At 38.3% G+C, this 23,444-nt stretch overlaps 1 protein-coding gene across 1 annotated transcript in view; it reads left to right on the plus strand.

Annotated features, from left to right (window-relative positions):
- TRPM3 (transient receptor potential cation channel subfamily M member 3) overlaps window positions 1-23,444 on the plus strand; it is a 621,182-nt gene that overhangs the window by 373,038 nt on the left and 224,700 nt on the right.

The following is a 23,444-nucleotide window of genomic DNA, read 5'->3' on the forward strand; positions in this document are numbered from 1 at the left end:
ATCATAGAGCTAGACTCAGAAAAACAAGCTGTTGGCGCCAGGTTATATGAACTTTTGGCAGGCTTTTGGTACAGACATTTCTTTGTCTGTAGGAGAGCTGAGGCTGGAATTCTGTAGTGCCCAAATAGAGAGAAAAATGTAATGTTACAGCCATGTTGGAATTATCACCAATGATCCACGCAAAGGGTCAAATGATTGACTTCGCTAAGCGGGCCTTTTGGCAAATAATTCTTTTAGAGGAAGGCACTGCACCAGGGAAGGGAAAAACCAAGTCTGGTGCATGCTTTCCTTAAATGGATGGTAACAGTACGTGTACTGTGTTTTTTAGTGAAGGCAGAGTTCTTGCCACAATGCTATCTGTCTGTTAGCATTTTCTTGAGTCATGTACCAACTAACCCCTACCAAGCTTGCAACCTTCTTTAGACTCCTATTGGCTCATTTTGTTGCCTCCCCCAAGTAGGTAAGATACTGTGTTGTGTGCCCTAATTAAATGAAGTGAGGTTTTAGAGTCATCTCCTTTTGAAGCTCACCCGAATGTTTCTTGTTGTCTCAATTAAAAGAAAGAAATTACTTTTCCACTGGGAAATGCTTCAGTTGACTCTCTATTATGTTGGAGGTTTCACCTTGCTTGTGAGCTGTGAATTGAATCACTGATGTGCTTATTTTTAAATATGTTGGTGGCACAGAGTCCAGATTGACTTACTAATCTACATAAATGGCAAGTTGAGGAATATACCCAATGAGTACTGAAAACATCTATAACTTCTAAGTGTCTTTCAATAGCTGTTGAAACAATTACCTATGTGGGAACTATTTTAAAATGTGGTCTCATCATGAAAGCTCTCTACTAGGGTTAACAGAAGTAAAGTGAGATAACATGCAATGAGCAATTGCCATATGCCAGATGGGGCATCCTTATATTGAATAACTCAATACTCAATATATGTTATATTGTGTAATTTAAGTGATATTTGCAAATATCCCAAGGAGAGTATACAATTAATTACTTTCTCACCATGGAGATGATGAAACTCAGATTAACTCAATTAATAAATATAAAACTGGGACTCAAAACTAGTGGCATTTAATCTCAATAAGAAGTATTTTTATTAAGACATTATCTTACTAAAGCATATATAATGTGTGCCCATTCTAGGTAGATTGAAATAGAATTTGGGCAAGCAAAAATTAATCTGAAATGTGATTTGGGCCCTACTGCTGACAGGGAGGCTTTAGAAATAGTTTAAAGCTGAGAAGTGGCAGGTTTTAGACAACCTCAGAGACTTGGGCTGAAGTTGTCTTGTTCTGGCAGTCAAGGTTGGCACACAAAGTACTTCATGAGAACTGAGACAGGACAGGGTAGGGAACTGGTATAGTTTCAGCATTCAGGAAGCTACATGTTTAGACAATTTGACATTTGGATTTGAGCAAGGCCCATCTACAAAAGATATCCATGCTGTCTTTGTAAGATATAATGCAGCAGCTTCTAGATTTGGGTTGAAAAGAGTAAAGGTAAAAATTATGAAATGAAATAAAACCTCAGATCTTGAAATAGCCCTAAATCAAGGTTTCGTGTCTGGCTGCTTTTTTTAAGAGAAGTTGAGTTACTGACAGGATCATGGGAGCCTCAGACTAGAGACTTTGTCAATCCTGACAGTGCCACTATCTTTGTCCTCAGTCACTCTCCAACTCATGCAGGATCCCTGAGCTTTCTTATGCCATTAATAGAACAGGCTTCTTCCTCGCTGTGAATTACTATAAAACCCATACCAGAATGGGATATTTCAGTTGTCCTGCACATACCTAAAAAGGCATTTGGTATTAAAATTCTAAGAACCGTCTATTCAACACCGTTCCCAGGCTCACTTCCCCCTGAGTTTGGGTCACACACTGAGCTGCACTCAAGTGTTATCCATGGCTCTGCTCATAGAAATTACTCCTGGCAATCTAACAAGTCCATTTGGGATGCCAGAATCAAACCCAAGTCAGCCTTGTGCCAGGCAAGTCCCCTACTCACTGTGCTATACTTCTGCTGACACTCCTTCTTCTCCCTCCCCTGAGAAATTTGTGCTCTCTCTCTCTCTGTTTCTCTCTCTCCCTCCTTCCCTCTCTCTCTTTCTACATTTAATCTGAGATATTTATTGAAAGAAATGTAAATCCCCATGTGAAGGCTATGTGGTCTTAAGCAACAAGTGTTCTCTTTTTTATAGCTGGACAGAAATGATTGGGGTTTTTTAATACCACAAACAAAATTAAGATAACTCCACTTTTGAAAAATTTTCTGGGGAAAAAGAAGGAATCTGGGTATTGTATTTGCCTTTGCACCTGGTTCAAAATGGCCCTGAGTCTGTCAAAGTAATCCCAGAACTAGGAGTAATCCCTGAGCAACACAGGGTGTAACTCAAAACCCCCCAAATATTAAAACTAAAATTATAAAAGGTGGTGAGGCTGATGAGAGAGTACATTGGGTAGGGAACTAGCCTTGCATGCATCTGACCTAAGTTCATTCAATCCATAGCATTAATATCCATATGATTCCTATGAGTCCTACTACAAATAATCCCTGAGAACAGCCAGGTATAAACTCTGATCACTGCTAGATGTGCTCCCACCCAATAAATAAATAAATAAATAAATAAATAAATAAATAAATAAAGGTGAGCAAGAGGAAAATATTATTTTTCCCCTTCTGAATGGAGGATGAAAAGATTAGGGATGGCTGGGAAAGATAAATGTGTGATCAAAAAGAACCAGTCTTGATCTGGCTGGTGAGAAACTCAAGTAGTGTCTACACAGCATGCTCCGTGGTATAGCACATGAAACAAGAAGATGGTCCAGAGTAAAGTTCTTTTTTTGTAAGTAAAGTTTCTCTTAGCACTTCTATCCTTCAGGTTCTATTCATCCCTTCATAGAATAGAATATTCTAAGATAAGTCCAAGACCAACCTCTGCCAAGTTCAACAAAGGGATTTGGTTCGATGATTATTTAGTATCTTATTGCAACATCCTATAATTTAAGTAATAATTAACTTGTCATAAATGCATAATTTAGCATATGAAACCTCTGAACCATGTGGCTATATGGAAAACATGCCTTGGCAGACTTTTCTGTGAGTAGGTTTTACACCCTTCATATAGTCAGCTTTCATCTTATATCCCTATAGAAGGCTCTCATTTGCAATGATAATTCTAAAATTTAAAAGCAAACATCTCCACTAGACTAGTAAATTCATCTATATGGTCCATCTGCTCCAGGGTGTAGAGAAAGAAATATGAATTAAATTTTCCTTAAATTTAGATTTACTGGTAGACATAGAAAAGTAATTTAAGGATAGTATTTTTTAAAGGTCTGGATTCTATTTTTATTTGTAAAATGCTAAACTTAATAACCGGTGTGTCCTAGAAACTAAAATACAATTCTGAATTATCATCACTTTTTTTACTTGGATAGGGTCCTAACAGTACAAGGAACAGCCAAGAACAGAGAAAATATACACACTGTATATATGAAAGAAAAAATACCAGGTCATTAGGTCAGCATCCTTTCAATAACTTCTCTATCGCATTTAACATTATCAGCTTGTCTCCTTCAAAGTTACCAGTACATCCTTCTGGTCTCCACAAGACTTTCCTAACTCTATTTTTTTTATTTCTTCTTTCTTTTTTTTTTTTTTTTTTTGGTTTTTGGTTTTGGGGCCACACCCAGTGACGCTCAGGGTTACTCCTGGCTATGCGCTCAAAAATCGATCCTGGCTTGGGGAACCATATGGGATACTGGGGAATTGAACCGCGGTCTGTCCTTTTCCCCCCCTTATGTTTATGTATCTTTCCATTGCTTGTATATCTTTCTCTACCCACTTTATAAAGTTTAACAAAGATCATTTCTTATCTTTCCCCTTTTGTTTTCATTTTGAGTTTAATTATTACTTTAAGCCACCTACCAAATGCACAAATATTTATTTTATCTTCTCCCAGGCTTCTGCATTTTTAAATTCCACATTCATTCATAATTTCATTCTTTCTTCCCTAGACTAGTGCTCTTCCCCCTTAGTGCTAATCTCCCCTTTTTCAATATCCCTCAGCCCTCCATCTATGCAGTGTCTCTGTAAATGTTAGCAAACTTTTCTGTAAGAGGTAGATAGTAAGTGGCTGTGCTTTTATGTGCTCTGTATGATCTTTGTCATATTTTTCTATACTTGTATACAAACTTTTAAGTTAAAAAATCTATTCTAACTTACTGGTTATAAAGAAACAGGCCAAGGCCAAGTTTAAGCCATAAACTGTTGTTTGCTTGTCTCTGCAATATGTAATGCCAATGGTTTTTGTGAGGTACAGAATCAATCATATAACTTCTCCTAATATAAAGTATGATGTTTTATCTACAGTCTCTGCCTTAAATTCCATGAACTCTTTTCAGTCATTTTTCCCACATTGGTTCAAGTTTAGAGAATTTTTTAGTCATAACTAGTTATCAAATACATGCACAAGAATGCATAGAGATAAGTGCACATGAATACCTATACATGGAATAAGAATACACTTTGTTCCTGGGACTAGAAATATCATACAGCAGGTAGAAAGCTTGCCTTGCATAAAGCCAGCCTGGGTTCAGTCCTCCAGTCCACAAAGGCCACCAGTAGTGCTCCCTTAATATAGAACCAGTAGTAAGTATAGTAAGTTCTAAACACTGCCAAGTGTGGCCTCAAAACAAAAATAAACATACAGGGCCAGAGTGATGACACAATAACAAAAAGGGCCTTTGCCTTGCATCCATGCAGCTGACCCACGTTTGATCCTCAGCATCCCATTTGACTGTCTGAGTTTACAACAAGTAATTTCTGAGTGCAGAGCCAGGGGTAATCCCTGAGCACTGCTGGGTGTGGTCACAAAATAAAAAATAAATAAGTAAGTACACTTTTTCTTTTTCTTCAACTTTTGTCATGTATATCTTTATTGTGTATATCTTTGACTTTCTTCATAAACTCTTAAAAGCACATTTTATCTGAATCATTCATTGTTCTTTTTCCCTCTTTACTCATTCAAACTTAATTGCACAAGTATATAGTACTTACAGCGCATATACTCAATAAATCTTTGCTAACAGATGAGCTGAGTGAATAAATTTAAATGAGTATATGTTATGAAGTAGATATCCATATTTATTATCCATAAATCATCTTAAAATCTCTATCACAGTGGTACCTCTACCTGGGGAATTATAAATTTTGTTTATGGACTTAGATTTAATTCAGTTCCATCTGCTTACATTAATGTTGGACCTCTGGGAGGTATTCTAATATGGTGGTTATAAGGAATAAGATCAGAAAGCAGATAAACCTGGATTGAAATTCTGGCTTCACAACCAAATTAATTTCCATTAAACTTCTGAGTTATCGGCTTTAATAGCAAAAGTAGTATTACCAATGTACCCATGTGCTCTAGAATCTGCATTATTTCTTGTATCTTTCTTCTTTGGAAAGGAGAGTGGGAAGGCCACACCAAGCACTTTTCACTGCTAGCTCTACAAACAAGGATCTCATCTGGTGGGCTGGCGTCCATATATGGCTCTGGGGATAGAACTCATGTTGGCTACATGTAAAGCAAACTCCCTACCCACTGTGTTCACTTGGGCCCCAATCTTATATCTTTCCTTTACTGATTCAGCTAAGATTTGGGTTTTTTGTTTGTTTGGTTTGGTTTTGGAGTCAGACCTAGTGGTAGTCAGGGCTTTCTACTAGCTCTGCTCTTAGGATCACTCCCAGTGGCACTTGAAGGCCATGTAGGATGCTGGGAATCAAACCCATTACAGCTGCATCAAAGGCAAATACACTGCCCAGTCTACTATTTCTCCAGACCCCAGTTAAGGCTTTAATTTTCTATATCTGTCTCTGGTATGAGAGTTGTATATGTGCTAAATATATATTTATGTCCCATCAAATACAAAGCCAAGCACTCCCAGATACTCCTAACATGGTTTCCCATAATCCTTTGGTACTTCCAGGGTCCAGAATTGATGAATCTCTCCTAGACATTAGGGAAAAAAAATCAGAGAGGTATTGTCTGTGCCCCATAGATAGTGTATAACTCTGCTGCTTTTTCAGGAAGGAAGATTTATTAAATTTAAGTCCCAACAAACCCTCTAATTAAAGAGAAGCAACTCTTGACCTATCTATTTATAATAATATAAAAGCAAATATGACTTCTCTACAGAGAAATTTCCTCTCCTTATTTTAAGTAGGTATTCTCTATCTGACAAAATCTAACTTTTTATTAGGGGGGGGGGTGGAGCTTTGTTTTTGTCTTTGTCTTGGTTTTGCTTAACAAAACCCAGGTACTTGTCAGATTTCCTGTTTGTTTTTGGTTGTTTGAGAGGCACACTAGCAATGTTCAGCATTTGCTTTGGGATATGCCCCATTTATCTCCTTGTCCTGGGACTCCCTGTCCTGGTACACTCTAGACCTTTGATTGATCTCCCTGAGCCTTGAAAGATTTTTAATATTTGAGCAAGATCAGTTAGTATAACTCAGCAGGTTAGAATCTCAGCATCATATAGGATAGACTTCTAAGGATCTTGGTTAATCAAGCACCCAGGTTTTTGGGAGAATTTTCATTTCAGAATATGTAAGAACATTGCACTGAGGAATTCCAAGCAATGCTTACTAACTTTTACAGTTATTCCATGAGTAGTCAAGAATTCACTTTTGTCAACCTGGCCACAGTTGCCGTCTAACCTCGTTTTCTTTCTGTGCCACTCCATCCTACCAGTTGAACCCCTTAGTCTCATGCCATGACCTCTCTTTTACATGATTTTCACCTATGGTCTCCTTGAAATACACTGGAGGCCTTCTGGAGGCAATATAGTCCTTGTTGAGAAATACTGGCCAAGGTAATATTAAGCACATATGCTTAATATTAAGCATATTAAGAGTGAGAAAACACTTGGGTGTTTTCTCTGATTCCTGGTAAAATTGCCAATGTGGCAAGTTTAACTTAAGGAACTTGTCAGTCCTCATATTTAGGTTCCATACTCTTCCTCAGATTATCTTAATGACCAAAGAACAGACAAGGGCACACATTAATGCAACTTGAAAAGTGACAGCACAGTAGAACTCCGGGAGTCATGAGGGAAAGGAACCCAGTAGAACTTTAAAAGGACTGTGTGGTCCAAATGGCTAAAAATTAAGAAGTTATATGTCAAATTTTAAAATCATTCTCTTCAATACAATATTAGTAGAAAACAGAAATATTTTTTGTAACTGATACCAAATTGTTCCTAATGCGTTTTAAACTTATGCTAATATCATCTTAACATAGCTTAAGTGTAATCATTTTCACAAAGTGGAAAGAGAATACAAAAAGGTATTGCTCCATTTACACCCCTCCCCCCAAAAAAAGTTTGGGGCTGGAGTGATAGTAAAGTGGGTAGAGCATTTACCTTTCATGTGACTGGCCCAGGTCCTATCTCTGGCAGCCCATATGATTGCCTAAATCATGCCAGAAGTGCTCCCTGAATTCAGAGCTGCAGCGCCAGAGCTCTGAGGACAGCCAGGCAATTCAAAACAAACAAAAATGTCTCCTCTATGTTTTGTTCTCAAGACGAATTAAATTGCAGGTTAGTTGTTGCAAATTCACACACACACACACACACACACACACACACACAGGCACACATATTTCTTAGATTTTTTCTTCCCCTTTTCCTTCTTTTTATTATTAAGATGTGTGGAGAAAGGGCAGTTACAAAGTCACATTGTGCCAGAGATCTCACACCTAACTAGGGTGCTAGAAGGGTCAAAACAACTATGCCAGAATCACATGTTATATGTAGGGTGTTGCCAGGGATCAAACTTGAAGCCTCACTCCTACTAAGAAGACATTTTTCCATGGAGCTACCTCCTGATTCCTCTGTGTAAATTTTAAATGTAAATACATCCAGATATCTCACTAAAAGCGTTGTACAGCTAATCTCTTCCATATTAAATTTTAATTAGGCATTTCAGGAAGTGATAGCCTATGATCTTAGGACTACTTCCAACCAAAATCAGAATACATTTTTTTCACAAAGTACATGAATAATATACAAAATATCTAGTTTGGAACAGAGAGACCAAGAACTGACAACCAAGAAATGTAGGAGAAAAGAAATCTCTAAGAGGAGGTTAATTCAAAATTTACTTTGTTAGCATTTCAGTACCTCATCAGAGAAATGCAAATCAAATCAACAGTGAGGTAATATCTCACACCACAGAGACTGGCACACATCACAAAGAACAAGTGCTGGCAGGAATGTGGGGAGAAAGGAACTCTTATTCACTGCTAGTGGGAATGTCCTCTAGTCCATCCTTTTTGGAAAACAATATGGAAATTGCTCAAAAAACTGGAAATTGAGCTCCCATATTATCCAGCTATGCCACTCCTAGGGATATACCCTAGGAACACCAAAATACAATACAAAAATGTCTTCCTCACACTTATATTCATTGCAGCACTGTGTACAATAACCAGACTCTGGAAACAACCAAGTTGCCCTTCAGCAGATGAATGGCTAAAGAAACTGTGGTACATATACACAATGGAATATTATGCAGCTGTCAGAACAGATGAAGTCATGAAATTTTCCTATACATGGTTGGGCATGGAAATTTTTATGCTGAGTGAAATAAGTCATAGGAAAAGAGAAACACACAGAATAGTCTCATTCATCTATGGGTTATAAGAAATATAAAAGATATTATTGTAATAATACCCGTAGACAATAGAGGTGAGGGCTGGAAGGACAAGCTCATGATGAGTGGTGAGGGCAGTTAGAGAACTAACTGCACTAACAACTATCATGATAATGTTAATGAGTGAGAGAAGTATGCCTGTCTGGAATATAAACAGGGGCGGTGGGGGAGGAGGGAATTGGGGGGCATTGGTGGCGAGAATGTTGCACTGGTGAAGTGGAGTGTTCTTTTTAATGACTGAACCCCAACTGCAATCATGATTGTGATCATGGTGCTTAAATAAAGATATCATTTTTTAAAAAAAGAAATATTTCTCCAATAACAATATTTCAGTACCTGCTCCTTCCTTCTTTGTAGCATTGCTCACAGAAATGTCCAACAAACCTTTTCGAAAACTCCAACAGATTATTTTCCAGCTTCACTTATTTCACTTATTTCCTACCTCTTTTTTTTTTTTTTTTTTTTTTTTGGTTTTTGGGCCACACCCGGTAACGCTCAGGGGTTACTCCTGGCTATGCGCTCAGAAGTCGCTCCTGGCTTGGGGGACCATATGGGACGCCGGGGGATCGAACCGCGGTCCGTCTCCTAGGCTAGCGCAGGTAAGGCAGGCACCTTACCTCCAGCGCCACCGCCCGGCCCCTATTTCCTACCTCTTACAATTTCAACTTCTCACCGCTGAGCAGCTTGCCCAGGATTCTAGAGGCCAGCACCAATTTTGGTTTCACATTCATGTATGTAGAATTGAGAGCTCTTAGATTACAACTGTAATCTATTTGAACTCTCTGTAAAGGACAAGTAATATTTATTAGGGGATTTCAAGAAAGTAAAGAAGTAATAATGCAGATAGGAAGACTTAGGAAGGGTTGACTTGTGATTTAGTTTGTTGAAAATTTGAAAATCTTCCAGTTTACAACTCATATATCTAAGCCTTCTATAAATAATGGGTTAAAGGGGGGGGGGGGAAATGAAACCATGGCTCATGCCTTATCTGGTTTAAATTTAAATGTTAGTACTCTAACCTTTTCCTAGTAATACTTTGACTAAAAGTAACAGGATTAAATATTGCAAAATTATTTTTTTGGCATAAGCAGATGTTTCCTGGCGTATTCCCTTCTTCCATTTCTAATTCTGTAGAATTGATTAACATCTATAAACTCTGCTGGGGTTTTGCTTTATTTTGTTTTATTTACTGTTTTTTGTTTGTTTTGGGGGCTCAATCAGCAATGCTCAGGGTTTACTCCTGGCTCTGTGTAGAGGGATCACTTCAGATGAGCTCAGAGTGTCATATAGAATGTCAGGGATGGAACCTGGGTGGGTCCCATGCAAAGCAAGTGCCTATCCTAATGTACTATTTCTCCAGCCTTTATTGCACTGTGTTTTTTGAACAACATTTGAATTAGAAAGAGAGTAGTTGAGATATGAGGGGGAAATTGAAGAGTTTGAAGAGTCTATTTCTATGCATGTATATCTATATATTTGTCTGAAAACCATAGACTTTGTTTTCTCTTGCATGCTAACCACTGTATATAAAACACCTCCAATTAGTTGAACTAATTCATCCAGACTACCCTCTGTATTCAGGTTTATGCTTCTTCTTATTAGATGTGAGGCTTAATAAATATATGCAGCTGTCTTCATTATCCAAAAACAGAGCATTCCTATGAAAGCTTTTTCTTGCTTTTTGAAAGAAATAAAGTAAAGTAGCAATTGCCAATTTATAAGTACAATTTCTGACCATTTTCAGGCTCTGAAGTAACATCCAATATAGCAAGAAACCTAAAGTAAGACTAACATATGGTCAGAGCAGGAATGATATGACAGAAACACTCCAATATGAAGTACAAATCATATCTGTAGGGTGTGATTTCAATTTCTGGAGTAGACAGAAAATAAGCACATGGAGAGATGAACCAGTGAGAGTTATGGTGTGCTAGACTGGATAGTTGCATACTGAGGTGATGTGAAATATTGGAGACCCAAGTGTAAGAGTAAAGAAAGGGGTCACCTACTACTAAAATCCTATCATTGTCACCAGAATTTAAGGCAGTATCTGAAGTGATGCTAGCACCTACACCTTTGGTTTTTGCCTGCCTCAATATGAAAAGTAAGTATTGAGGTGGCCGATGGCTTATGTAGTTGGCTAGAAATATAATGGTATTTTTGACTTCTTATTTTCACACATTTTTAAATCATGAATGTTTTCTGAAAACATGGGCTTAAAAAATAGCCTGTACAAACATCCTATAAGCTTGGCCTAAATCTATGTGCTTTTTCAAAATTAAGAAATACTTTCATATAATCCCTGTGGCACTATCAGGTCACAGAAAAAATCTTATGTAGGGGAGCTGGAGACATAATATAGCAGGCAGGTCATTTGCTTTGCACCTGGTAGAACCATGTTCACCCCTAGCACCTCTTATGGTTCCCCAAACACTGCCAGAAGTAATCCCTAAGCACAGAACCAGGAGTAATCCATGAGCACTGTGGATTTGGCCCCAAAACAAAAAAAAAATCACATGTGAAGAGACCATTAAAGCATTTGCCTCCGGCCGGGCGGTGGCGCTAGAGGTAAGGTGCCTGCCTTGCCTGCGCTAGCCTTGGATGGACCGCAGTTCAATCCCCTGGTTTCCCATATGGTCCCCCAAGCCAGGAGCGACTTCTGAGCGCATAGCCAGGAGTAACCCCTGAGCATCACCGGGTGTGGCCCAAAAACCAAAAAAGAAAAAAAGCATTTGCCTCACATGTGATCAGTCAGCCCAGTTGAATTTACAGCAGGAAGCTATTATTGTTGTTACTATTATTTTAATTATTTTTACCACTAAAGTTTTATTTATTAACCATGAATTACAAAGTTGATTGTTATTGGATTTTAAGCATATAATGTTTCAACACAGATCCCTTTTAATGTCCACTTCTCTCCATGAATGCTGCCCATCCCTATATAAGAGGTATTAATTTTTTAGAATCTGAAAAATTGTTTTATTTCAAAATGTACATGGTTACTTGTTGGACTTCTACTGTAAAATTACTAAGTAATGTGGACATTATTTTCAACCTAGTGTAGAAAAAAGTCTACAGACATGCTTTTATAAATATTCTTTAAGCATTTCAGAAAAAAAAAAAAACAGAATCAACTTACTCTTTAAGCCTGTGTTCTTGAATATACAACTTGCCTGCTTAGAGAGGTATTGTTTGTTTTTTTTAATTTTATTAAATCATAATAAATACAGAGTTAAAAGTTGTACACATTGAATTTCAATCATGCAACATTTCAACACCTATCTCTTCGCCATTGCATATTTCACCCACCAATGTTTCTCTCTCTCTTTCTCTCACTCTTTCACACTTACCAGACACACTTACACAGACACACACACCAGCCTGCTTCCATAACAGACACCAGACATTTTTCTTTTCTCTATGTGTCTTTCTTTTTAGGCATGATGGTTTACAATACTGTTACTTAAAGAGTACTATACATATCACTTTACCTTTTTTCAGCATCCAGTTCTTGTCCAGAGTGATCAGTTTCCAACTATCATTGTCTTAGTGATTCCTTCTCTGTCTTAACTGCATCCCCACCAATTAACCCAAATTCTGGTACACTTCCTATCATGAACTAGTCCTCCTGGCCTGCATTTCTATCTTTACGTATTACTATCATACTCTTTGGGGGTGGGGAGTTTGTTTGATATTCCATAAATGAGTGTAATCATTCTGTCTGTGTCTCTCTCTCTGACTCAGCATGATATGCTTTATATCCATTTATATATAAGCAAATTTCATGATTTAATTTTTCCTAAAAGGTATGTAGTATTCCATTTTGTAGATATGTTATAGTTTTTTCCCAAGAGTGGTAGTTCTGGGTCATACAAATGTTCAATTTCTAGTTTTTTGAGAAAGGTACATATTGCTTTCCCAAAAGTCTGAACCAGCCTACCTTCCCACCAGCAGTGGAAGAGTAACATATATCTTTTAGATATCTATAACACATATATACCATATTTTCCAGCATATAAGATGATTGGACATATAAGACGGCCCCCTACTTTTCCTGTTAAAATATAGGGTTTGGGCTATATTCACCATATAAGACTACCTCTCTCTTAATTCACACAAAATGGAAATTAGAAAATGTAAGAGAAAAGAGTAGAACTCTCAAAGGTTAAAAGAATATGTTTAATAATGTTTGACTTTGGAGTGCCAACAATCATTTTACATTTGTCATTTGTAGTGAGTGTGTGTGATTTTTTTAATTGTGATCTACATTTCGAGCAGGGAGAGAGGGCTCCTCCAAGAGCAGCTGAGGGTGCAGTGATTAATAGGACAGCTAGAAGGAAACAGAGTGCCTCCTCTGTGTCCAATAAAACAGAGGAGTGAGCACCGGAAAGCCACATACAAGGTGGCGGGTGAGATGCGACACTCAGTAACTCAGCTTCTCTGTGTGCCTGAGAGATGAATCAGGACAAGCAGAGGACTGAGTGATGATGCCTGGCAGCTGGATGTGATGCAGCAGTGAGGGGGGGGGGCAGATCACTTGTTCCTGAAGCTGGAGTAAATTTCAGCATGCCAAAACTTGACTTTTAAGAAGTTTTTCATGGGTTAAAGTCATCTTATATGCCAGAAAATATGGTAATATTTTGCTCAGTAGTTAATAATACTGTTGCTTATGACTGTTGCATGATTTCTTCCTCCCAGATAACAATTCCCTCCACCATAGATGTTGCCCCTCTGTGTCCTATCCTCTAGTCCTGCAACTGATATGTTTCATACTGAAAACTAGTCCTCATGTTCTTTGTTTCCATTGTCTTTGGATATTCATTATTCCACTATTATAGTTATTTATATCCCATATATGAGTGATCATTGTGTATAAAGGTGTCTCTCCCTCTGACTAACTTCACTCAGCATCATTTTTAGATACTTGGATTGTCTGTTGTGCCACAAGAGACATAAACATACAAATGATTTTTCTCTATTTGGGGGGGAGGGCTTAAAGTATATTCCAAGAAATGATATTGTTGGGTTCAATGGAAGCTCAATTACTAGATTTTTTAGGAATTTCCATGTTGTTTTCCAGAAAGGCTGCAACAATTGACATTGTCACTGCAATTAATGATCAACCCGTTTGATCCCCAGCACCACAGATGTTCACCCGACCAGAAGCAGAGATCACTGCTGAACATAAGCATAGAGCCAAGAGTAGCTCCTGAGCACCTCCAGGTGCACTTTTACTCCCATTCCATACCTCTCCCCAAATACTAATTTTTGATTTTCTGCAACCTCACTTTGGGGCCTTTGTTCATATATTTGGGCTTGTTTACATACAGCTTGAAGAATTTAACACCTTGACAAGCTATTTTAGGCTGTTCTGATACCCTAGGATACATCTTGTTAATGAATGCACAAATTCAATCAAGATAAAACTCTAATGCTAACAGCTATAGTACTAAGTGGTGATTTGTTCCTGTAGTTTCATTTCCAGGAAAGCAGTTTGGCTGAGAAACAACAACAGGCACACAGCCAAAAATCCATCACTGAACACTATTTTCCCTTTTGTCATAAAAGTGAGCATCCCTTTCAGTTTACTTTTAGTTAAAAAAAAATCTGATATCAATATAGCTCTTCTCAAAGCCAGGAAGCATGACTCAGACTTTTAAAATATAAAAGATGCCAATCTATATCAAATTTTTAGGTCCTCCATAGCTATTAGCTTGATATTGATAATACATTGCAATAGATCATCCTCACACAAAATTTATACTTTTCCTACACAAACCTAAGAAGTCACACACACACACACACACACACACACACACACACACACACACACACACACAAACAACCCTTCTCAGGGAAAACAACAAGAAACGTCATAAAGATTTTCAGCTATATTATATGTACTATATCTTTTGTTGTTTTATATGCTCTTCTTGACATTTTTCTTCCTGGAATGGAATTTGAATATTTTCCTCCCTATTGTTCCATTTAATACTAAATAGTATTTTCCTTCTCTTCCCTTTTCATCTGTACTTTTTCCTTTCTTTTTTCTTCATTTTCATAATTTTGGTGATGTTGCATTCACCCCAACTTTGCAGCAACTAACATTGACCTGTGGCAGTAGCATAATAAAATATTTTTTCTACACTTTTCCCTTCTCTTTTCTACCCCCTCCTCCTTTTTAATTTATAGAAAAATAGGTATGGGATGTTATGAAAGCAAAACAGCAATATATCTCAGTATTGGCTGCATATTTAAATCACCTAGGGAGCTTTAAAACTTACTACTGCCTGGATTCCACCTCCAGAGGTTCTGATATAATTGACCAAGACTGTGACTTGAGTGTAAAAGATGTTAAAAGCTCCACCAGTGGGACTTTCAGACAGAAAGAACTCTACTTCTGCACCATTACTACTTTCACATTCAATTCTCTTCTGGGCCTTTGGGCCTAGACAAGGTCTGCTCTAATTTGCCACAGGAGACGGGTTTAATTTTTCTGCCCAAAATAATGTTTACTTCTAAACTTTTACATTGAGAGCAAATTTAGTACTGAGAGCAGAGGAAAAGCATAAAAAGCAAAACTGGCTCCAGCAATCTGGGAGACTCTCCAAGTACCTGGCCCTGGTTTCTAACATGACGAGAAGTATTGCCAGGGCTTCACTCTATACATAGCCTTTATATACATGCCTGCTTGAGAAATAAGGCAAGAAAAAGCCTTCATGGACCTTCTGATGGAGAAAGGGAAGAGAAGTGGAAAGGGTAGAGGGAGGAAAGTAACTCAGTTGAGATCTGGTTGGCCAGTAGATTTGTCTCATTTATCTTCCCCACAACATTAAGATTAAGAACTGGATAGCATCATTCCCATCTCTCCCCATGCCCATTCTCATAACTCTCATAACTACTATTCATTGAAGTCTCTAGTTCAGATTCTTGCTAGCATTTTGCACATCATCAAAGTTCTCACTTAGCATCTCCACATCATCTATAGAAACGGACACTTTCAGTGAATAGGCATAAAACAAATCAGTCTTACCAAACAAACAAAAATAAAACTAAACTAAAAACTTAACCCCATCAAAAAATGGAGAGAAGAAATGAGCAGACATTTTCATAAAGAAGAAATAAGATGGCCAAAAAGCACATGAAAAACATGCTCTATATCAAAAATCTAAGAAAGATGCAAATTTAAACAAAAATGAGGTACCATCCATACCACAGAAATTGGCACACATCACAAAGAACAAAACAGCCAGTTTGGATAGATGTGAAGAGAAAGGGGCTCTAGTTCATTGCTGGTAGAAATGCAGACTGATCCAGCCTTTTTGGAAAACAATATGGACATCCATCAAAAAACTAGAAATTGAACTTCCATATGACTCAGCACTACCATTCCTAGGGCTAAACCCCAGAAACACAAAAGCACACACACACACACACACACACACACACACACACACACACACACACACACACACACACACACACAAAATGCCCTCTGCAATCCTATGTTCATTGAGCACTATTTACAATAGCTAGAATCTGGAAACAGCCCAGGTGCCCGACAACCCAGATGAATGGCTAAAGAAACTGTGGTATATCTACACAATAGAATACTGTGCAGCCATTATGAAAAATTAAGTCATGAAATTTCTTATATATGGATGAATATGGAGCTTGTTGAGCTGAGTGAAATGAGTCAGAGGGAAAGGGATAGACATATAATAATCTCACTCATGTGTGGAATAAGAAAAACAAGAAATATCATGGTAATAATATCCATAGACAATAGAGATATGGGTCAGTAGATCCAGCCCAGGATAGAAAACTTGCCACACAGAGTGGTGAGTGCAATTAGAATAGAAAAGTGTCTACTTTGACAATGATAGATGGAACTGATCTCTCTGGACAAGAACTCGGTCTGAAGAGGGAAAGAAGTAACATGCAAGACACCACTTCATTAATAACAGTGCAAACCACAGTGACAAAAAGGAAAGAGAGAGAGCTTGCGCACATGAGAGAAACAGATTGCCCTAGGGCCAAAGCGGTAGCACAGCAGTAGGGCATTTGCCTTACACGCAGCCGACCTGGGACGGACCTGGCTTAATCCCTGCTATCCCATATGATCTGCTGAGCCTGGCAGGAGCAGTTTATGAGCGCAGAGCCAGGAGAAACTCCTGAACACTGCTGAAAGTGGCCAAAAAATAATAATAAAATAAAAAATAAATAAATAAAATATTTTTGTCCTAGAGAGAGCTAAGTGGGGGGGCGTAGAAGGGAAACAGGAGACATCAGTGCCAGAAGGGGGGTCCACTGGTGAAGGATAGTGTACATTCTATGAACAAACCCAACAGTGAACAGTTTTGTAATCACAGTGGTTAAATTTAAAAAAAAAAAAGAAAAGGAAAAATATTTATTTTACTAATTATATCTATGACAGATATTTATGGTCTCAAAAGAACACCAAACTTATAAACACCCCAAATTCTTCTGATATTAAATGATACTTTGTGTTATTTGTATTATTTATTTATTTATTTTTGAATCTGCTTGCTATATAGTTCAGACTAGAGATAACCAGAACCTGACCTGGCAGCTGCAGGAACAGGGTAGGAACCATTTGGGCTGAAAGCTTTTCCCTCAAAGCGTATAAGACACACATTCTTACTGGGATAGTCAAGGCATAACAATGACTTCATATGCATGTACATGATTGGGGAAGGAGAGGAGCATCCAGTAGCTTCCTTGCTAGTGTAGGAAGAGTATCAGCTCATACTGACACTGTTAGTAGCAGATATTGACATTCTTATCAATGTTTTACTGAAAGAACTTTAAACAAAACAATGTCATCATATAGGTGTCAGAGAAGTAGAATAGTGAACAGGCACTTGTCTTGCACACATGTCCAACCAGGTTCAATCATTGATACCACATACCACCCAAGTCCATCAGGACTAATTTCTGAGCGCAGAGCCAGGAGTAAATAAACCCTGAGCTAATGCTCAGGTGTGGCTCCCAAACAAAAAACAAACAAAATTATGTTATTCAAGGACAGACTGTGTCTCTGCTGGTGGGAATGCTGTCTAGTTCAGCCTTTGTGAAAAACAATATGGAGATTCTTCAAAAAACTGGAAAATGAACTCCCATATGATCCAACTATACCATGCCTAGGGATATACCCATAGAACACAAAAATATAAAACAAAAATGCCTTCCTCAAGCCTATATTCATTGCAGTGCTATTTACAATAGCCAGAATCTAGAAACAACCCAGATGCCCAACAACAGATGAGTGGCTAAAGAAGCTGTGTTGCACATATACAATGGAATACTATGCAGCCATCAGGAAAAATGAAGTCATGAGATTTTCCTACACATTGAAGGACATAGAAACTATTATGCTGAGTGAAATAAGTCAGAGGGAGAGAGATAGACACAGAATAGTCTCACTTATCTATGGATTTTAAGAAAAATAAAAGACATTATTGTAATAATACCCAGAGACAATAGAGATGAGGTCTGGAAGAATCAGTCCACAGTATGAAGCTTACCACAAAGAACAGTGATTTCCATTAGATAAATAACTATACTAACAACTATCATGACAATGGTAGTGTGTGAGAGAAATTGAATGCCTGTCTTGAATACAGGCAGGGGATGGGGGAGGAGGGATATTGGGGGCAATGGTGGTGGGAATGTTGCACTGGTGAAGGAGGGTGTTGTTTTTTAACTGAAATCCAACTACAAACATGTTTATAAACGTGGTGCTTAAATAAAGATATTAAAAACAATTAAAAATAAAATAAATTTAATTTAATTTAAAAGAAAATAGTTTAAAAATAGATAAAATATGTTTCTTCTAAAATAAAAAGGACATGTTTCATTTAAGACCCAAAGCAGTCCTCTGAGATTAACGAACTTAATTTAATTTTACAGATTTACTAAATCCTGAGTAATTGGCCTTCTTTCTTATTTTGGTTTGCACTTTGTCAAAACCATGAACTTTTACTAGCAGTATATAAAGTGAAATAATACCTGCCTTCCCCTGACCAAAAAAAGAAACCCTTTCAAAATAAAAAACTGGACTCAATAAAAGTTACTTTGGCAAGTTCTGTTGCTGACTCTTGCAGAAATTTCCTCTCCTAATACCTCTATTTCTAGTGCCTCAAAGTCTCAGCATCTATACCATTGGACAGATGTCCCTGAATTGGTTGAGTGCACTAGTAAAGAGGATAGGACTGAGTTAACTCATACATGAGCACCCCTCAAATTTAGGACTCACTAAAGCAAACTTGTCAGGTTCAGAGATAGATTACAGTTGGCTTGCACATTGCCAACCAGAGTTGATCCCCCATGCACTGAGCACAGAACCAGGAGTAAGATCTGAATTGCTACCATGTGTGGCTGGCCCAAAACCAAAAAAAAAAAAAAAAAAGAGTTAAAAAAGGTTGGGAACCAACTTGGAAGTTTGAAGCTCCATTATCCACAAAAATATGAAAATAAGATTGTCACCAATTTTTGTGGTTTTAAATGAATGTATTTCAATCCTGCCTAAGACAAAATGTTTCTCCAAATTTCAGTTTTTAACCAGATCTCAGCCATCTGCCATCTATGAGCCATAATCTCTGTCTTCTTTCATTGGTCCTCAGAAGCTCTTCATCCCTACTGCAGCTGTTCCCTCCTTGTGTGAGTTGATTCTGTTGTTCTGCCAGCTTAGCATACTCAGCTCTAATAGGATAAGCAAACAGGCTCAGAGAGAAAAATTCTCTAAACATCCATATAACCTGCCAATGAAGTCCAGATGTCCTGAGGGCCAAGTACACAGAGGGGTGGGAAGCAGAATATGTGCCAGGTTTAGCATATATCAGACACAAGTAAAAATGGGCATTGTTAAAGAAAAATGGGTGTCTTAAAAAACAGGCATTTAAAAAGAAAATACAGGTAGAACTTTGTTGTTGTTTTTGTTGTTGCTATTTGAGTCACACCCAGAAATGCTCAGGGGTTACTTCTGGCTCTGTGCTCAGAAATCACTCCTTGCAGCCTCAAGAGACTATATGAGATGCCAGAGATCAAACCTGGCTTGGCCACATGCAAGGAGAATGCCCTAATCACTGTGCTATTGCTTTGGCCCACATTTTTTTAAGGCCAACTCATCACATGAGCCAACAAATTATAAATGTTGAACAATTCTCAGGAAGCAATACTGAACAGTAGTAGTAACAGTAAGGATGTAATAGTAAGGACGGGAGCTTGAAATATTCGTACATATTCAAGTTAGGGGATCCTTCTAAATTACACAAGGTAAAGTCAAGTTGATTACCTGAAATAGTCTTTTGTTCACCAAACTACTTTTGCAATCATTAATCCCACAGACACTTATTGAGTGTCATTTGCCAAATATTTGTCTTCTTGCTAGGAATAAATACAATACAATTTGTTCTCATCCAAAGGACATACTTTAAGGAAGATATTGTATAGAAATAATTTGTAGTACATAGAAAAATGCCCAGTAGTGTATGTATGTAAAATGAAAAAATTTAAAACAAAGGGGCCAGAGCAATAGCACAGCAGTAGGGTGTTTGGCTTGCATGTGGCTGTCTCAAAACGGACCTGAGTTCGATCCCCAGTGTTCCATATGGTCCCTCAAGCCAGAAGGTATTTCTGATCTCTTAGCAAAAAGTAACCCCTGAGCATCAACGAGTGTGGCACCCCCCCAAAAAAGAGGCCGAGAGATAGCATGGAGGTAGAGCGTTTGCCTTGCATGCAGAAGGATGATGGTTCAAATCCTGGCTTGCCAGGAGAGATTTCTGAGCATAGAGCCAGGAGTAATCCCTGAGCGCTGCTGGGTGTAACCCCCAAAAAACAAATAAAAATTAATTTAAAAAATAAAGTAAAATAAATTTAAAAAAAAAAACAAAAACAAAACAAAACAAAAAAACGTTTTAAAACAAGATGAGTAGAGAGCAGTGAAATAGAATGGAACAGTATAGGGTAGGATATGGGGCCGGCGAGGTGGCACTAGAGGTAAGTTGTCTGCCTTGCAAGCACTAGCCAAGGAAGGACTGCAGTGTGATCCCCCCAAGCCAGGGGCAATTTTTGAGCACTTAGCCAGGAGTAACCCCTGAGCATCAAACGGGTGTGGCCCAAAAAACCAAAAACCAAAAACAAAAACAAAAACGATAGGGTAGGATAAACTTCTGAGAAGGGGTGAGGTTCCTCATCAGAATTGTTTCTGCAAAGTCACTGACTCTGTAAAGAAGGAATTGGAGAGTTCACCCTGAGATGGATCAACTTTATTAAGATGATAAATTAATGGAGTCAGCTAAATTGAAAGTCACATGCCAAGCACAGAGCAAGAGGCAAAACATCCCAATGAGGAAAATAAATAAGTACAAAAACTGCAAGATAGAAAGAAGTGTGCCTGTAGTGTCTGAGATATAGCAAGAGGATGTATGACTGTGAAATTTGCTTATACATGGATAGACATGGGGTATCATGCTGAGTAAAATTAGAGAGGTACAGACACAGAATGATTGTACTCATTTATAGGACACACAAAAAGAAAAACTATAGAATAAGAATAATACTCAAAGACAATAAAAATGAGGGGGAAGTGCAGTTAGGACAGAGAAAGGACCACTATAACATTTTTGGAAATGAATGCTCTAGGCAAGAACTAGGTGCTAAAAGGAAGTAAATTGATATGCCTGATACCCTTTCAGTAACAGTTGCAAAATCACAATGCCCAAAAGGAAGAAAGGGAAAAGAGAGAAAGAGGAAAGAAAAGTGTCTGCCAGAGGGGCCGGGCGGTGGCGCTGGAGGTAAGGTGCCTGCCTTGCCTGCGCTAGCCTAGTACGGACCGCGGTTCGATCCCCCGGCGCCCCATATGGTCCCCCAAGAAGCCAGGAGCAACTTCTGAGCGCATAGCCAGGAGTAACCCCTGAGCGTCACAGGGTGTGGCCCAAAAACCAAAAAAAAAAAAAAAAAAAAAAAGAAAAGTGTCTGCCAGAGGACAGCAGAGGTGGGTGGGAGCAAGGTTCAGAAACTGGGGAATCTGGTAGCTGGAAATGAACACCCATGAAGAGATGGATGTTAGAACATTGTATGACTAAAACTGCATCAACAATTTTAACTCTGTATCTCACAGTGATTGAATAAAAATAACTTTTTAGAGAATGATGTATGCCTAGAAAAAATCACTTTCTAGAAGGTGGCAATGATAGATGACATTAAAGAAAAAAACTAGGGTCTAAGAGATAGCATAGAGGTAGGGCATTTGCCTTGCATGCAGAAGGACAGTGGTTCGAATACCTGCATACCATATGGTCCCCAGAGCTCTCCAGGAGGGATTTCTGAGTGTAGAGCCAAGAGTAACACCTGAGTGCCACCGTGTGTGACCCAAAAACAAAACAAACAAAAAGAAACAAAACAAAACAAAAATGAAAAGAAAAAGAAAAAACTAAGGGCCAGAAAACACTGGGTTTAGTTGAAAACAGAGAACACAGATTTTATTCTGAGTGAAATGGTAAACTTGTTTTTTGTTTGTTTGTTTGTTTGTTTTTGTGGTTTTTGGGTCACACCCGGCAGTGCTCAGGGGCCACTCCTGGCTCCATGCTCAGAAATTGCTCCCGGCAGGCACGGGGGACCATATGGGACGCCGGGATTCGAACCGATGACCTTCTGCATGAAAGGCAAACACCTTACCTCCATGCTATCTCTCTGGCCCCGGTAAACTTGTTTTTAATCAAAGTAATAGCATAATCAAACTATGTCTTTAAAGTTTGATACTGGCAAATATGGAACACCATTTATCCAGAATTGTCTGGATAAAATGTGATGTTGGTATGGATTAAGGGAGAAACAGGGAGATATGGTTAGAAGAGGATTTGAACGTAGAGTTGGCCAACTTTGCTTAATTATATTGATAAAGAATCTGAGAATGGTAATACTGGTGATTCAGACAGGGAAGATTGGGGAAAGCATGAGTTTAAAACATGTTAACCAGGGGTCAGAGAGATAGCATGAAGGTAAGGCGTTTTTGCCTTGCATGCAGAAGGACGGTGGTTTGAATCCCGGCATCCCATATGGTTCCTCGAGCCTGCCAGAGTGATTTCTGAGCATAGAGCCAGGAGTAATCCCTGAGCACTGCCGGTGTGACCTAAAAACAACAACAATAAAACATGTAAACCAGAGTTCTTTTCTTTGTCTTGACACAGCAGAAAAGCCTTTTTAACATCAAACTAGTACCACCAAAGAAATGACTGCATTTATGTACCTGAATTTCAGGGAGCAATTACAGTTGAAGTAATGCATTCAAAACAAACCCACATATAGCCCTTAAGTATACAAGGATTACAGATTTGATACAAGGAACCAAAAGATATAATTTAGGGATCTGGAGCTCATACTTTGCCTGTACAAGAATTCAAATTGCATTGCATGGCATCCAGAGCACTATAAGATGTGAACCTCATGGTCCCCAACACTACTGGGTCCAAGCACCAAGCACTTAACTATCCAGTTTGATTGGTCTACTTTATCTACAGTGACTCTATGATGCCCTGAGTATAGCTTGTGAGCCCTCCTCAAAATTTTTAAATAACAACAAAAGTTAAAAACTGACACCAGATTTCATAAAGTGGAGTTCACTGGTGACCTGGAGCAGTGTTGTTTCAACGCAGCTATGGAAAAAAATTCAGAAGGGAACATGCTAAAGACTAGA

The sequence above is a fragment of the Suncus etruscus genome, chromosome 3, assembly GCF_024139225.1.
Source record: "Suncus etruscus isolate mSunEtr1 chromosome 3, mSunEtr1.pri.cur, whole genome shotgun sequence".
Taxonomy (NCBI): domain Eukaryota; kingdom Metazoa; phylum Chordata; class Mammalia; order Eulipotyphla; family Soricidae; genus Suncus; species Suncus etruscus.